The 18898-nt window shown below is 37.3% G+C and overlaps 1 long non-coding RNA gene across 1 annotated transcript; it reads left to right on the forward strand.

Annotated features, from left to right (window-relative positions):
- Positions 1 to 12570: 12570 nt before the first annotated feature.
- LOC147835401 (uncharacterized) lies at positions 12571 to 18872 on the forward strand. Its single transcript, XR_015499847.1, has 3 exons — positions 12571 to 13396; positions 13566 to 13842; positions 17039 to 18872. It is a non-coding gene; the product is annotated as an uncharacterized LOC147835401 (long non-coding RNA).
- The last annotated feature ends 26 nt before the right edge of the window (positions 18873 to 18898 follow it).

Raw genomic sequence — 18898 nt, forward strand, 5'->3', positions numbered from 1 at the left:
ATGTCGATGAGATGAGGTAATCTATTGTTGCGCTCGGGCTGATTGCTGTTATTGTCCTTGATTTTACATTTGTTATTGCTGTCAAGTGTATTCTAATAGAGTTTTTATTTTTTTGCTGCTAAAATAAATCTATGAATATCTTTTAGGAAGTACTGAGGGTCCATGGACATTCTGGAGAAAAACCTAAGGTATGTAAAAGGTGTACAAATAATTGATAAAATAACAGCGAAACACATTAGTTTAAGCATTAGTTCCCTATATAAACTGTAAAAAAATGCAGGTTGTTCCACAAATTTTGTTCATGTCGGTCCCAACTCAAATCAATTAAGTTAACTTAACAAATTTGAAATGATTGAACTTAAAAAAACAAAAGTTTTCCCAATAAAATCTCAAGAATTGGGGTTTCATTCATTCATTTTCCTTCGGCTTAGTCCCTTTATTAATCAGAGGTACCACAGTGGAATGAATGGCTAATGTATCCAGCATATGTTTACCACAGTGGATGCCCTTTTAGCTGCAACCCAGTACTGGGGAAAAACCCATATACTCTTTCATTCACACTCATACACTAGGGCCAATTTAGTTTATTAATTTCACCTATAGCGCATGTCTTTGGACTGTGAGGCAAACAGGAACACCTGGAGGAAAGCCACATGACCACGGGAAGAACATGCAAACACATAGAAATGCCAGCTGACCGAGCCACGACTCGAACCAGCAATCTTCTTGCTGTAAGGTGACAGTGCTAACCACTGAGGCACTGTGATGCTGGTATATGTGAATTGAATAAACTAAGTGTTAGAGCTGTAGTCGAGCAGTAAAAGTTAGGCCTAGTAGGGCCAAAGCCTACAGAATTTGGGATCGAGTACCAACATGTACATTTTGATAGACAGCTTTTTAAATGGCCGAACCCGTTTACAGCCAGACATTATTCAAAAGATCACATGCACACAGCTCTTTTGCCTTTTTTCAAGAATGAGTCGTTTAGGCCACATACAAGTTGGTACAAAGAAATAAAATAAGTCCTCTGTAACATCGTAACTTTTCAGCACTCTAAGTAGGTCTAGGGACATGCACTTAGCCTTGAAAATAGCCAACAAACCAATAAAAATTAGTATTTGCTAACAAATCAAATTAAATTCTAATTTATATATATATATAATGTATTTAATGTAATTTATATATATATATATATATATGTATTTATATATATATATATATATATATATATATATATATATATATATATATATATATATATATATATATATATATATATATATATATATATATATTATCATTGGCTATGAGGGAATCAAGTACAAAAAGAAAGTTCGGGCCCCCTACTTAATATTCCATTTTATTAGAAGTACAGCAGCATACTGAAATAAATGTCTTAGCAGCTAACAATTCACGCAGACATTTTACACAAATGAAAGGGGGTGAGGCTTTCTTTTTTGCACATCATTCACTTGTAGCAAACTAACGATAAGAGAGCCGGGGTTAATAATACTGTGGATGAAGCCGTCAAAATGGCTGATTGGAGATCACCAAAACGACCTTTTTTTAAGGGGAATTAACTTGCACAGATTAATTGTTGACCTAAAGAATAACAATGTGTGAAATAAACCTCGTGAACGGACTTTAAAATAAATAAAAAGGCTTGCAAACATAATTATTATGAGATTTCAACCACTCGCCCTTTATAAATGGTGTTAATCTTTTCACGGTGGTGTATTTAAATGCAAATTCTGATCTTTTGTAATTCTTTGTCATGTTTTGTTTTATTGTAGACTCCCCTGTGACTGACTATCCTGAGTTTCGGAGCCCTCATCTCCCAATCGAGCTCCGTTGGTGTTTGTGTGCTGATTACATTGTTTCCTGATGTCAAATAAAACACTACACGACCGTTCACTTCACACAACCATTTAGCTAATATCCTGGGAGTTAATTGGCCTCGTTCCCTCCGCCAACCTTAAGCATATTGATCTATAGTAATTACTCCTGAGGTACGACCTGAGAGTCTGGGACTGACAGAGAAAAGCGACGGCGACAGAGCAACGGATAACATTTATCTGAGAGCTCAGACCTGCGAAATTCTGACGAGGAATCCTTTGAAGCTGACAGAATAATTAAAAACATCGACCCGGACTCTATTGATGGCTGAGGGAGACGTGGGGGAAGAATAAGAGTGAATTAGCATTTTGACCTTCCTGTTTCAATGGCGCGTATGGCCCTTTCTTTCCAGGGCACACGGTGGACTCAAAGAGACATCAAGAGCAAAGGTGTGTTACAGGACGAATGCACACACACACATGCACACAGAGTAAGAGAGAGAGAGAGAGAGAGATTAATGTCACATTACCTATTCAGCTTCTCATTGCAAGCAGTTTCCACAAAGCGAGGGGATATTTGAATATCTAAATTGTCTGAGCGGAGCTGGAATGGCAGCTAATGGGTCTTTGTCCTTGTCAGATTTCAGCAAGTCAGAAAAGCATCGCAGGGTTTGAGCATTGTGTAGTCTAACTAGCTACCGCATGCATGCCTACTTGAAGGAATTTCACACACAAAAATGCTCTGTGCATATGACTTTCTTCTTCGAGATGAAAACACTCAGGGTAGATTTAAATTTTACCCTTGCTCTTCCGTGGTTTATAATGGTGTTTGGGTGGTGGCACTATATTTTGAAGCTTGCATAATTTCATAGTAAAACTAACCCATATGCCACCAGAGGGTTTAAACAAGTGGCAACATCCCGCTTTCCCTTGTGAAGCAAATACGGAACTGAAACTGCAATTCATCGAAATTCCACTAGTCCTGGCTGCATAATAGAGCACATTTCTATTGAGCCCACTGTTAAAATGGCCAACTTTACACCAAGGGAAAAAAGGGTGTTTACAGCATGGTACAAAGAACGATTTTGGTGCATATAGCCAACGCAATCTCACGGCAATTTGTAACTTTTTGATTTAGTGGCTAATTTTTATAAATTTGTACGATCTAATTCGTACAATTTAGTACGATTTGCTTATCACCCAATGACTGTTGGGGTTAGGGGTGGGGTTGGGTGCTACACCTCCTTTTTAAAATCATATACATTTTCGTACGACTGAATTCGTACGGATTAGCCACTAAACTGACAAAACGTAAAATACTTACGATTCCTTGTGACATCAGGCTGATATAGCTAAAATTACACTTCATGATAACTGTGAGGGGATGCATTTTTTTATTACTCATCCGTTTCATTTATATTAAATCTGCATAATTAAGATCATGGCGCTTAAGTGGTCGCAGGTCGGGTCATGTCACCTCAGCTGATTCCGGCTGATTAGCCGCTGAACTCAACATATACATCATATTTTTGTTTTTGGAATTATTTCCTACAATTATCAGACAATATGACATGCTGTGTGCACTAAACTGTGTTTACAAACCATTCAAGTTGCCTCGATTTTCCATTATAATATAATATTCCAACATAAACTCTGTTTATAATACTATAGTGTTATACATTTATTAAATGTAAAAAGATTTGTATTACATATAAAGATGTATTATAGCCTATACATTTGAACTTACTATTTTTTTTTTCATTATAATAAATTCATTATATAAATTAAACCTGTTCAATTTATATTGTTTATAGATGTCTGGAAAATGTTTCAGCAAGGCCAGCAAATGAGTATCTGCTATACTGACTCTGTCAGATAATAATGACTGATCATCTATGACAGCGGTTCCCAACAGGAGTCCCGCAAGTTGCCTTAGCAAGCTCTGTGAGGGGTCATGTCATATTTAAAAAAAAAAAAAATTGCAATGGACAATTAGGAGAACGATCATCATCACCACGACCGAAAAATTGACAAATTCATAAATCTTCTTTCTTTCGCCTGTCTGATTCGGCTTCAGCAGCTAATAGTATGACCCAAGCATACTGGACCCAGGTGAACATTTCTGGTCACAGCACTAGATCTACTGGAGACATGAAATGCAGAAAATACCAAGATAGTTACATGAACTATGGCTTTATTCTATTTTCTCGAATCAAACAGTGCCTGGTCAAGCCACAGTGCACTATCTGCTCCAAAGTTCTTGCTAACGAATGCACGAGGCCATCCAAATTAAGACATTTGCAGATGATTCATCCCCGACACTGCAAGGTGTACCCATTACTAGGCCCACACGGAATCTGCACGTGCAGAATTCTGCAAATTTTCCACAGAATTCCGCAGATTTTTAGCCCATCATTAATTCTGTTTATTTACTTTGAGTAAACGTGTGTAAATCTAAATTTATTCAGTTTTAAAATGAATTACAGTAATATTATTGACTAATATGAAAATGTTAATCGGATTTAAGTACAATGCAGTTTGTAAAGTAATATTTTCTGTCTTTTAGTAGATATATGAGAAACTTGCTTTGTTTACCACATAAAGTGAATCTGGTTGGATTTGCATTTTAAACATTAAATAAAAGTAAAAAAAAGGTATTATTTTTTTATTTCCCATATTAAGGTTTTAGTTATGATACTCCCAAAATCCACAGAAATCCGCAGATTTTTACCAAAATTTTCCGCAGAAATAGCAAAAAACATCCGCAGATTCCGTCTGGCCCTACCCATTACATATGGCCTACTGATGTTTTGCTTTTATATTTATTATTTGTGCATAAACATTTTCCTGTGGAAAAAGGTTGGGTACAACTGATCTATGATGACTGATAGAAAACTGTTCAGTCAATTATATTGAATGACGATCGGAAACAATGTTCCCCATTCGCCCGTCTCGATCGCCATATTTGTGAAATAGTATACACTATTGTTTATTGTGTACAATATTCATTAACAATATATGTACAAATATATTGACGACGATGTACGAGAATACTTTAATAACATTAATATCCGTCGTAACCATATATGGTTAGTCTATATCATGTGTGCTGGATTGTGTGTGCCTAACGGTGCACTCACACTACGCTATCCGAACAGTGCCCAGGCGCGTTTGCCGATTCATCAAGTGTGAGTGCTCTGAATCGGGCTCAGGCGTGGTTCAGTTGGCTGGCCCAGGCCCGGTTAGAAGAGGTGTGCCAGAGCGCGGTTTACTTGTGCTTTGGTGTAGTACGCTTGCAGTGTGAGTGCAAAGCGTGCCTGAGCAAGAAACTGAAGACGCGACATCACTTTTAGAGGATTGTGTCTTTATATAGATTTATTAATATAGATTTATTAATCATTCTTTATTTTTAATGAACGAAAACTGCTGTAGTTTATTAAAGATGCAAACCGTTCACTGCACGTCAGCTGCATCTTCAGGAAACCTCCTAATACCTGCAACACCAGGGGCCTCATGTATGAAGACTTGCGTGGAAATCATACTAAAACATTGCGTACGCACAAAGCTGTAAATGTGCGTACGCAGAAAAAAATTCAGATGTATGAAACACTGCGTACGCCGAATCTCACGCATATTCTTTTGTACATCCGAATGAACGTGAAACTGAGCGCAACATGCACGAGCACAAAACCCCTCCCTGCCTCCTCCCGCGTATTAATATGATAATGACTCTACTTTGGCAAAACCAAACAAAAAGCAATGGCAAAAGCAAGCAAGAAGAGAAACTTTGAACAGAATGTGAATTGGAGGTGCTGCTTTTGGAGGCAGACCGGAGAAAAGCGGTGTTATTTGTTCTCCGGAATAAACAACAAAAGAAAAAAATAGAGTGGGAGAGTTTAGCTGATGCGGTTATCACAGGGTCTGAACATCGCACTGAGTGAATTAAAAAAGAAATAGTGTGATTTATAGGTGTAAAATGTTGCAATACCCTTAACTGTCTCAGTGGCGCAGCTCGTAAGACGCAAGTCAACATGTTTTGACACGTTCAAGCATGAACTCGCTTCGAATCCAGCGTCTGATGAACTCATTCTTCTTTTTTCCCCGCTACATATCAGATTTTGCCAAGTATTTATCACGAGAAAGACAAGTAGGAATCATTAATAAGCCCGTGCATCATATTTTATTTGCACATTTATTGAATGGAAATGTTTTTGATTCACGCATGCAAATTCATCTTCAGATAGTGTCTTTATAGCAATGTGCGTGCAGTAGACCGCTCCGATTACATTGGGAAAACAGGCGACTGCTGCAAATTGTGCTTTAATGTTTAGCTGGTCAACTGTATGGTATGGAAACCTTATATACCTGCTGAACCCGTCTCATACAGCTGCCATTGCACGGCTCAAAGACACTTTGTAGAGAGCAATTTAACACAACTGCCTCTAGGAGTCGCCAATGGAAATAAAACAGACACGCACAAAAAATGTGCGTACGCCAGCCATAAAGCTGGTGTGGAGCTGCGCACATTCACACGTTCATTTCATTGTTAGTAAATCCAAACGTGAGCGATTCTGAGTGTGAAACCTGGCATACGCAAAGTTTTGTGCGTACGCAGCGTTGATACATGAGGCCCCAGGACTTTTATGATCATTTATGAGCGTCAAAAGTGGTTGATCTGTTCGGCAAAGTGTTTGACTGCATGTCACCGCATCCTAAATGACTAAAAATAATACGAAACAATATAACTAAAGCAATCTCTATTGTGCTTCCCTTTCTTTTAAACTAAACAGTCGCATCATCGATGATGTAGGCATGCTCAGGTCCGCTAGGTAAAAATGCAATGTGAGTGCAGGCCGAGGGGGAGAGGGGATAGGGGACAAGGCAACTGTACCTAATGTGAGCGCGCCCTGAAACGTGTGCGGGTCTGCTGCAGCCGGATATTGTTGGAAAGGTTTGGTAACCCCTGCCCCAAAACATGCACCAACAGCTGAAATAACACGAGAGAGAGATTTTTTAACTTAGAAATTTGTGTTTCCACACCACATTGGAATTTCTTTTTTTTTCATCCTGAATACCCTGAATATGAATTCTCCTCAACCTTGAGGAATTGTAGAGCTCTCGTAACCTTCAGCCTCTGAAATGTTAATTGCCCTTCAGATTTGTTCACATTTTATGTACGACTGTCTCACATCTGTCCTTGAGTAACAGTCGAGCCTTCAAAAACATCCCCCAGAATTGACGACCCAATAAAATATAGACTTAATATAGATAACAGATTGGTATTGTATTCTTGGTGCAAATACTGGGATCTCTCACCATTAAATGAATAGTTTAGAGCATATAATAGAAAATCTGATCTGGCCTTCAGGAAGAATGCACTGTTTTTCCAGTAGATGTGACACTGATTCTGACTTGTGCTGTTCTTCATATCACAGCAGAGCCGACTGAGAGCAGCTGCCAGATTGTGTGACAAATGGGATTCGTCTTGAACTGTGTTTGTTCGAGACATTCGTTTTTGACACTGTTTGGAGGAGTAACATTTTCTATTGTCAAGCATATAGCATTTCACTTGAGAGTCTGTAAGAATTTCTGTGAGAATATGCGTTAAAGAATAGTTCTCCCAAAACAATTCTGTCATAGTTTGTCCAAGTCTATTTGAGTTTCTTTCTTCTGTTGAACTCAAAATAAGATACTTTAACGAACGCTGAAACCAGGAGCCCTTAGCTACAGCTGTTTTCCTAAATAAGATTTATGCTCAAAACTGAAATATTGCAAAAAGTATTTGCAAATAAAGCATTGTTTCATCAACACAGGTTCATTCAAAAAAATATTCAAAGATGATTTCTTGAATTTACTAAATTTTTTTACGTTAAGTGGTTTTAAACAATTTATTTGGGCTGAATTTAAACAAATAAATTAAGTTGAACATTATTAAACTTAATTTGTTTGTTAAAATTCAACACAAATAAATTGTTTTCAACAGTTCTGCATGCAACACTTTTTCATTTCTGGAGAGTGCCAAATACATTCCAGGAGGTAATTTTTTTTTGCAGTTTTTGTTTTCACAAACTCACCAGAGGCCGCTGTGTATGCTTATTGAGATCTTAGATTTCTCCTGCGAGTGCCACTCGTGCCTGCTCTTCTCACTTAAATCCACCAGAGGCCACTTTCAATTGACTGACTGACCGACTGACTGATCCCCCACCCACCCACTTCCCTAAACCCAACCAATAGTTTTTTAAAAAACACAGATTGACGAGCGCCAGCCCACTTTACTAAACTCAACCAACAGTGTTTTGAAAAGCAATTGAGAAAAAGAAAAGCCCTCGTCAGATTTTTACCACATTTTCACATTTTACCACATCATTTACCACATGTTATTTACTTGTTTATTTTATTTCTTGGCTTTAGTTTTTGTCTTGCCTGTTTTCTGGAACAGTTCAAACCCTGTCGTCATGGTCAACTCTGCTTTAACATACGCTAACAGCTTAAACCTAGGCTGGTTTAAGCTGGATTTTTTAGCAGGGTAATGGCTCCCTTAATTGTTTGTTAATTAATGTATTAACACTTCAGTGTTAGCTAATTGTAACTAACATGAACTGTTAATGTGTCTTAGTGTCATGACTTTACCTGGAGGGGCATGTTATCATTTCTCAACTATTTATGAAGTCGTGTTTTAGTTAAAGTTAGTTTTTAATTAGTGCATGCCTTAAGGCAACATAGTAATGTTTAGTTTACATATGACTATATTAGTGTCCATGTATTGTTATTGTAAAAAGTTACCCTGTTTGGTCACACTTTACAATAAGGTTTCAGTGGTGATTGTATTAACTAACAAAAACTAATTATGAACAATAATTGTATGTCATTTGATTTGGCATGCTGGATCTGTTAATCTTGACAACTGATCTCTGGCTAATTTGGTTCTTCAAACAAGATTGTGAATCAGATTAAAATGTCTGGATAAACTGATCTGGGATCTTTGCATGTGTTTTGAAGGATAGATCTACCGATCCTCAAAATCATGATCAGTAATGCAACAATTGGCTGACCTCACAGCATCGTAATGACATCATCTGATTAATATTCAATTATCTATGTGAGCAAAATGACATGAAATTTGTGGTAAATGGTTTGTTAAATATGCTACGCAGTAACTTTACACATTTGTTTTGAGCTGCAGGCGTTACACTTTCACGTGTAATTTTGATTTATTTAGTTTTATATTTTAAATAGGATTTTCTTTACTATAGTAGCCTAGGCCTATTTAAGTTTCTTAATCGGCAGAAGAAATTTAAATTAATTATGAAATCAGTAAAGGTGTCTGCAACTTTTGCAAAGCATCAAATCCCCATCATATTAGCTGTCAAAACGTACATGACTGTATAAATTATTATTGCTTTATAAAAAAACACACAAACAGACAAACAAACAAACAAACAAAAAACTGTTGAATATTGTTTATGTCTATCTTTCAGAAATTAGCTGGATCAGTACCCTTAAATAATGCTCATTTGTCTCTAAAATGTCTATATTAATAAATGTTCTCGTTGATCCCCTGAAAAGAACCAGGTTCTTTTAGGTTAAAATATCAGCATTCGATGCCGACCTAGGCGGCAGAATTGAGAGGGCGGCGTCCGCGACACCTCCTGTTGTTTTCAAAAGTTGAGTCAACAAGACAAAGCGAAAGGAAATAAGGATTATGTTGTTGTTGTTGTTGTTGTTTTCCTTGCATAAAAAGTTGTACAGTGTGTTCAATACACTTTAATTTGTTAAAATAATAAAGATAGCTTAATCAATGTGTGTTGGGACAACATGAAGGAACTGTTTGGAAACCAGCATTTTTTACAGCGTTTGTCAAGGGCTCTCTCTCTCTCTCTCTCTCTCTCTCTCTCTCTCTCTCTCTCTCTCTCTCTCTCTCTCTCTCTCTCTCTCTCTCTCTGTCTGTGTGCGTTTTGACAGTTGCTCAAGAGCTGCCAGTCGTGTTGGTGAGGTGAGAGTTTGTGTGCTCATCTGTGGCGTTAATAAGACTGTTCCCGCTGTGTGTGTGCGTGTGCGTGTGAACAGCGTGCGACTGTCACTCAGAGCCGTAACCAGGCGTACAGCATTAATTCACTCTGTCTGCGGAGGAATGACCACACTGCTGCGCTCCATTACTCTGTGTGACCCTGGGCCGGAGGACGGAGGACGGCCGCGGGATTAAAGTCTGTCACAGTGTAGAGTCACCTCGCCTCCCCTTCATTCAGCACACTCAGCAACTCCTGACTCACTGTCGCAAAGCTGCTTTTTCAAATCCTCTTGACGTTTTTTTTCTGGATTTCCGGGCATTCATGCACACACTTTAACAAAAATGACTAGACTTCATATCTACAATATAATTAATTTACATTAAAATTTCTCCTCACAGCAAGAAGGTTGCTGGTTCGAGTCCTAGTTGGCATTTCTGTTTGGAGTTTGCATGTTCTCTCTGTCTTGGCGGGGGTTCCCCCACAGTCCAAAGATATGCAGTACAGGTTAAATGAGTAAACTAAATTGGACTGAGTGTGTATGAGTGTGTGTTTAAAAGAGCATGTATGGATGTTTCCCAGGATACTGGGTTGCAGCTGGAAGGGCATCTGCTATGTAAAACATATGCTGGATGAGTTGGCGGTTCATTCCACTGTGGTGCCCCCTGATGAATAAAGGGATTAAACCGAAAGAAAATGAATGAATGAATAAAATTAACAAAAATGAAAAATCACCCTCGGGTGATTAAAAACCTTTATTATTTATTTTGTTGAACACAAAATCAGGTACTTTGAAGAAAACTAGTTATTAAAAACAATTACTCTCCAAGTCAGAGGTTACAGGTTTTTAGCATTCTTCAGAATATCTTCCTTTGTGTTCAACATATATACCTATAAATGACTATAGTTTTTTTTTTCATTAGTAATAATAAATTGCATTCACCAGCATGGACCACGCCACACTTTGAGCTAGACTTTATTTTTAGGGATGAAGGGGATGATAAGGGAACAGTGGAATGAAGGTGAAAGGGAAGTAAGAGGATGAATAGTGAACAGGTAGGTAGGTTGATCAGGCGTCCTATATGATGCTCATGGTACAGTCTCTGTAATATTTTGGTAGAGTAATTAGACACCGGGCAGCATGATGGCACAGTGGGTAGCACAATCGCCTCACAGCAAGAAGGTTGCTGGTTCGAGCTTCGGCTAGGTCAGTTGGCATTTCTGTGTGGAGTTTGCATGTTCTCCCCGTGTACAAGTGGGTTTCCTCCGGGTGCTCTGGTTTCCCCCACAAGTCCAAAAACATGGTATAATTGGGTAGGCTAAATTGACCATATAGTGTATGAGTATGTAGTGATGGGTTGCAGCTAAAAGGGCATCCGCTGCATAAAACATATGCTGGATAAGTTGGTGGTTCATTCCGCTGTGGTGACCCCAGGTTCATAAAGAGACTAAACCGAAAAGAAAATGAATGATTGGACCCCCCGATTCAACCATGGAGTGAAGAAAGGGTTATAGAATTGTTAATCGGAAGCAAGGAAATAGAGGGAGGAGGATGAGTTCGAGAGATTGAGAAGAAGTGTGCTAGAGGTCTGGTCTGCCTTAAACAAGTTTTAGGGAGTAGGTGATTAGTTAAGACAAAAGATTGGTTAAGAAAAACATTTGTAATGTCACTTTAGTTAGTTGACCCACCATGAGGGTATTGAGAATATTTGCCTTTGTAAGGGCATTCTATTAACATTTTCATTTTATTTTTAGTTGCGGTTATTGAAGAAAGACGACTGATATACCAGAAAAACTCAAAACAACCATTCAAATAACTTAGATATCTCATTTTGTTCAAATATTGTGGTGATAAACCTAAAAAAAGCATCCAAAGTGAATAGCTTTGTATTGTTTATGAATAATGAACTTTATTTATACTTTTTGTGGAACTGTTTATCCAACTTCAGATCAAAGACATATAATTACCTAAATATATATGTTTTCTCAAGAGAGGTTACATTAATCACAAAATCTGCATGTTAACCTTTGTGCACTGTTCAAATTTACTATCTTTTGTTATGTTCGGGGTGGAAACATCCACTAAATTAAACTGCTGTAAAAATGCATCTGATAATTTTTTTTTTTTTTTTGCATAAATCTGTTAATCAACCTCAGTCCTGATCAAAACTATTTTTTTTTTAGTATTTACCACTACAAAATTACACAATAACTCTTTAATTTAAAAGTATAATTTTACTGTTGATCACCAGTCGGCACCATTAACCCTTTAGATAAAAAAAAAAACTTAGTTTCTGAATTTCATATGGTTTATAATAACAAATTAAAGTAAAAAAAAACCCAGTCCACAAATACTTTTTATATTGAAAATAAGTAATTTTGTGTGTGTGTTTTCTCATGAAATCAGTGACATTATTTATGAAGTTGTCAATAAAAGACTTAAAATTCTGTATATATAAAAACATTCAGTAGTTTTGTTTATGTATGTATATATATATATATATATATATATATATATATATATATATATATATATATATATATATATATATATATATATATATATATATATATATATATATATATATATATATATATATATATATATTAATCTCATACATTTTTACAACAGTTTAATTTTGTGGATGCTTTTATCCCTAACATAACACAACGGTAGTAAATTTGCTCATTGTATATTTAAAAAAAATAATAATATTTCAATGTATTTTCCCAAAATATGTGTCAAAATAAGATTTGGCACTAAAAATCATTCTGCTGCTGAAACAGAAAAAGTTCCCCCAAAGTGTATGACAACATCCTCAACAGTACATAGGGGTTAACTTTAACATACATTTTATTAACACATTTATATTGTGCTTGTAATTTCTTTATTCTTGTAAACTTACACCTTTATTTGACAGTAGTTTTTTGTACAGTACATAGCGTGCTCTGCCATCTAGCGTACACTCTGTGTCGTTGCATACTGGAACAGTATGCTTGAATTTTTCCCTCATTGTGACCCACGTGACGAGTCTGTTTCGTTTCATTGATCCTTTCCACATATCACGGACTAATCTAGACTTATATGGTGATTAAACTAGACTTAATCATTATACAACAGAGGTAATGCTTGCTTGTTAAAGGAATTAGTCACTTAAGTAACTTATTATTCCTGCTGATCTCAGTCAAGCAAAGTGCTAAGTTCTGATTTCCTATTAGGTCAAGATAAACCCTCTTAGATTACCCCCTCCTTCAATCATTTAATGCACACAAGATCTTTATTCCAACACACTTTATTCAAAGTTGCTCAAAGAGAGCTGTAGATTGCTGTGCATGTTTTGAAATCGTAACCATTTTGGGTAACACTTTACAATAACAGTACATGAATGATACTAATGTGTAAATTAACGTTACTCTATTATGAACTAATAATGAATAAAGGCATGTGCTAATCAAGAACTAACTTTATCTGCAACAGGACAGTCACATGTTTGAATAGTTCATTCATTCATTCATTCATTTTCCTTCGGCTTAGTCCCTATATTCATCGAGACGGTGCTCACTGCAGAGCCATTTGAGCAGAGTTGAGCTCCAGCGAGGGGGAGCATGAGCTCTCGCTCCTCCTCCTATAAGCTGTTTTAATGCGTACACCAACCCAACCCCACCCCTAACCCTACCCCAGTGACATCACTGCTCTGCAGTGAGCACCACTTGTATTCATCAGGGGTCACCACAGCGGAATGAACCGCCAACTTATCCACCATATGTTTCACACAGCGGATGCCCTTTCAGCTGCAACCCAGTGCTGGGAAACATCCATACACACTCATTCACACACATACACTATAGGGAAACCGAAACACCCGGAGAAATCCCACATGAACACGGTGAGAACAGTCTGATCTCCAAGGAAATGTAAGTATTTTACGTTTTGTCAGTTTAGTGGGTAATTCGTATGAATTTGTACGAGTCTTACGAAAATGTATGAGTTTAAAAAGGAGGCCACATCACGTCATAAGTATTATGAGTTTGGAGACAAACCTGGCAAAATTTTAGCCCATCAGATTCGACAATATGCTTCAGCGCAACACATAACACAAATTAACACTGACAATGGTATTTCAATCGACCCTCAAAATATTAATAAACAATTTAAGAATTTCTACTATTCATTATACAAGTCTGAGTGCTCATCTGATGAAGCTCAATTAGATAACTTCTTTCAGTCCCTTAACATTCCCTCAATCGACTCTGAAACCTCTTCCAGGTTGGATGTGCCCTTTTCAGTAGAAGAAGTTAAAAAGGCATTGTCAGCTATGCAGAATGGGAAATGCCCTGGGCCCGATGGATTTCCTACTGAGTTTTTCAAGGCCTTTGCTGATAAGCTTTCTCCACTACTCTTAAATATGTTTAATGACTCCTTAGAATATGGCACACTACCTCTCACTCTTAGACAGGCCACAATTTCTCTTATTTTAAAGAAAGGAAAGGATCCTCTTTCCTGCAGTAATTATCGCCCCATTTCCCTGTTATGTGTGGATGTTAAAATCCTAGCTAAGATGCTGTCAAAGCGTTTAGAAGATATTTTGCCCTCAATTGTCTCCGACGATCAAACAGGGTTTGTAAAGGGTAGACATTCTTTCCACAATATTAGACGTTTATTTGATATTTTATACTCTCCCTCTACTTCAAAATCCCCAGAATTGGTTATTTCAATGGATGCGGAAAAGGCTTTTGATCGGGTGGAGTGGCCTTATTTATTTTACTCATTAAAAAAATTTGGATTTGGAAGTAAGTTTATGTCATGGATTAAACTTCTTTATGCCCTCCCCCTGGCCCGTGTCCGTACTAATAATGATTATTCTGATTATTTCCCTTTGGAGCGTGGCACTCGTCAGGGTTGTCCACTCTCACCCCTACTGTTTGCCATTGCTATTGAGCCACTGGCGATAGCTCTCAGGTCCAGCCATATGAAGGGAATTATTAGAGGAGACTTAGCGCACAAACTGTCCCTTTATGCGGATGATCTTTTACTTTTCGTTTCTGACCCGGACCGATCTATACCTTGTGTGTTGGACCTGCTGAAGGAATTTGGGCTAGTTTCAGGATATAAACTAAATTTTCATAAAAGTGAACTTCTGCCTATAAATTCTGCAGCTAAAGCATACCAACTTTCTAAACTCCCATTCAAAATATCACTTGATAATTTTACATATTTGGGCATATGTACAACCAAGAATTACTCAGATCTGTTTAAAAGTAATTTCTCTTTTTTGATGGATAGAGTGTCTGAAGATTTTCATCGTTGGTCTCTGCTGCCCCTATCACTTGCTGGTAAGATAAATTGTATTAAAATGAACATACTGCCCAAGTTTCTTTATCTTTTTCAATGCATACCAATTTTTATTCCAAAACATTTCTTTAATTCCCTTGATAGTGCCATCTCTCATTTTATCTGGAATGGAAAAACTCCTAGAATTCGAAAAGGCATATTACAAAAAAATAAGGAGTTGGGTGGATTAGCATTACCAAATTTCCTGTTTTATTACTGGTCTGCAAATATCCGCAACATGCTATTCTGGCAACTTTCTAGTGCTGAACCTCCTGCTTGGTTAAGGATTGAGGAGGCTTCATGTGGCACTCCCTCACTCACTTCCCTTTTATGCCTACCCATGCCATTTTCACCATCACAGTATTCTAAAAATATTATAGTTAAAAATTGTCTTAAGATCTGGGTTCAGCTCAGACGTCACTTCAATTTACAGATCACACCTCTTCTATGTCCTGTTCACTCTAACCCTCTTTTTCCTCCCTCGCTTAATGATAAGGCTTTTGTAACATGGGTGAGATGTGGAATTGTTTCTATCAAAGACCTCTACATTGATAATATTTTTGCGTCATTTGAGCTAACTAACTCGGGATTTTGTCCGTAAATACTTTCCCGGTTTCCCTACTATACCACCATCTACCCTGATCGATACCATCTCTAATATTAATCCCGGTCAAAATGGAGCCATCTCTAAAATATACAACTCCTTGCTCACGTCTCATACTTCTACATCTGATAATTAGCGTTTTATTTGGGCTAGGGATCTTAACATAGACATAAAAGAAGATATTTGGTCAACAATTTTACAAAAGGTCCATACATCATCTGTATGTGCTCGCCATGGGATTTTACAGTGCAAAGTAGTTCACAGAGTTCACTGGTCTAAGTGTAAACTGGCTCGCATGTTCCCTGCTATTGATCCAACCTGTGACAAATGTCATGCTGAACCTGCAAATCTAGTTCACATGTTTTGGACCTGTCCAGCTTTGTTTTCTTTTTGGGAGTCTGTTTTCGATTCATTTTCAGCAATTACATCTATTAATATTGATCCTTCTCCGTTAATTGGCCTGTTTGGAGTTCTTCCCCCTGACTGTGAGTTACCATTTTATTTTTCTGAATTAATAGCTTTTCTGTCATTATTAGCTAGGCGGTGCATCTTGTTGCAGTGGAAGTCTCCTCAACCCCCATCCCATACTCAGTGGATTAAAGATGCCTTATTTTTTGTTAAATTAGAAAAAATTAAACATAGTCTTCGAGGTTCAGTGGTCAAATTTTCTAATATTTGGTTGCCTTTTTTGGAACATGTTAAATCTCTGAGACTTGAGGCAATTACTGTGGAGTGAATGGTTGCCATTCTTGCATTTTTGTTTTGATCTGTGCTTCCAGTTGAGTATTAGTGTTGCTGATATAGCACGAACATACAACTTTTTCTTGACATAAAACCACAAGTTAAGAATGTGCCACCCCCCAGCCTATTTAGTTTAATACATTTTCCCTTTTTTTCTCGCTTTTTTTTTAATTTTTTTTTTTATTTCTTTTCTATTTTTTTCTGTTTGTTTATTTTATTTTATTATTACTGTTTATTTTACTTAATACACCATGCTGTCAACCTCAACGTCTCGTACAGACCTGTTTATATGCTCAATTTGAAAATTGATTTATGCACATCATATAGTGTTTATGCATGTCATATACTGTGTGTCGCACAATATGAGGGTTATAGTGTGGTTTATTTATGTATTTTATCAATGTTGTACTGTTATATATATATTTTTTTTCTGTTTGTACTGTTATTGTCTTTTTACTTTGTTTGTTAACTGTCAAAAAAATCTAATAAACAAATCTTAAAAAAAAAAAAAAAAAAGGAGGCCACGCCCCTAAACCCAACCGTCATTGGGTGATGGGCAAATCGTACTAAATTGTACTAATTAAATCATACGAATTAGCCATTAAATCAAAAAGTTACGAATTGCCGTGAGATTGCGTTGGAGAGAACATCCAAACTCCACACACAAATGCCAACTGATCTCGAACCAGCGACCTTCTTGCTCTCAGGCTAATCACTAAGCCACCATGTTGTTCTTGTGTGAATAATGGCTCCCTTAATTGTTTGTTAATTAATGTATTAACACTTCAGTATTAGCTAATTGTAACTAACATGAACTGTTAATGTGTCTTAGTGTCATGACTTTACCTGGAGGGGCATGTTATCATTTCTTAACTACTCATGAAGTCGTGTTATAGTTAAAGTTAGTTTTTAATTAGTGCATGCCTTAAGGCAACATAGTAATGTTTAGTTTACATATTACTATATTAGTGTCCATGTATTGTTATTGTAAAAAGTTACCCTGTTTGGTCACACTTTACAATAAGGTTTAATTGGTGATTGTATTAACAAACACAAACTTATTGTGAACAATAATTGTATGTCATGTGTTAATCATAGTTTAACTTTTACTAATGCGCTAACAACGTCGAAATCCATGCTTGTTAATGCACTATGAGTTAATGAACTTACAATGACGAATGTGTTTTTATTAACTAACATGAACAAATACACACATAGCAAACGGACTTGGCCCAAATGTGGCCTAATTATGGCACTGCTAGCGTGTTGCTGGCACTGGCATACATAATGTCAGCCGAATGTGGGCCATGCATGAAATGAAGGCACTGCATGCATGACTGCAAACTACATTTGGGCCAGTTGTGGACGGGAGGTGTGTGGCCAGATCAGCGTAGCAATTGTTCACATTGTTTAGGTAACATTAGGCTTTGTTATGGCTCAGTTTTTTGGGTTTCTCGTACCAATAAGAAACATGTTTTGGCTCAGTTCAGGGCCAGTTAGGGATATATATATTGGCTGAGATTCAGGCCGGTTATGGCCAATATGTGTCTTTAATCCAGTTATGGGCCACTTCAGGACCGTCATTCCTTGCAGTCCTTGGGCTGAGGGAAAAGTTATTGTGTGGCCTGGAGCTGGGCCAGAAAGCATTTGCTCTGTGGGTTCTGTAACAACCCGCACAACAAAATTTCCCTGGCCCAGCTCTGAGCCAATCCGCTTGTGCATGGCCCACATGCCGCTGTGAGTTACGGTACATGACTGGACCAAGTCTGGCTTCCAGACAAGGGCCAAACATGGACCATATCTGAGCCAAGTTTCAGCCAAGTTAATAAACTATAACTGCGCCTAAACTGGGCCAGATATGTTGGAGTGTCATGGCTGCAATGAAATTGGTAAACCAAAGAAGCATTGTGCTTTAGCTGTGCTTTGGATGTACGTTTTCTAGAAGCAACCTGATTGGTAGAATTTTTTCTTTATTTAAAAATAATAACATGTATTTTAAATGTGGGTTTAGATGGGTTAAACTTACATGGTCCACGTCAATTTTTAACAACTGGGCCAAATACTACATTTTACATCTGGCCCAAGAATTGTGTGCCCCCTCTGCCAAACCTGGGCCATGTTTGGCTTACATGCTGTATGCCGATGCTGAATGAATGCATGCTGTGCCAGCTTTAGGCCAAATCTGGGCCAGAATTCTTTGCTTCCTGGGAAATGTAGTGTTCATTGTTTGCTCATGCTAAGCAAACTAATGCCAAAGACTATCGAATACACAAGACATGTCACTAGTATCTTTTTAAATAGGGAAAAAATGTAACAGGCAATATGATGAATAAAACCACGTCTACTAGTACAGGAGCCAATCATTGATCACTATATGTCA

This window comes from Danio rerio, chromosome 9 (genome assembly GCF_052040795.2).
Source record: "Danio rerio strain M-AB ecotype USA chromosome 9, GRCz13ab, whole genome shotgun sequence".
Lineage (NCBI taxonomy): Eukaryota > Metazoa > Chordata > Actinopteri > Cypriniformes > Danionidae > Danio > Danio rerio.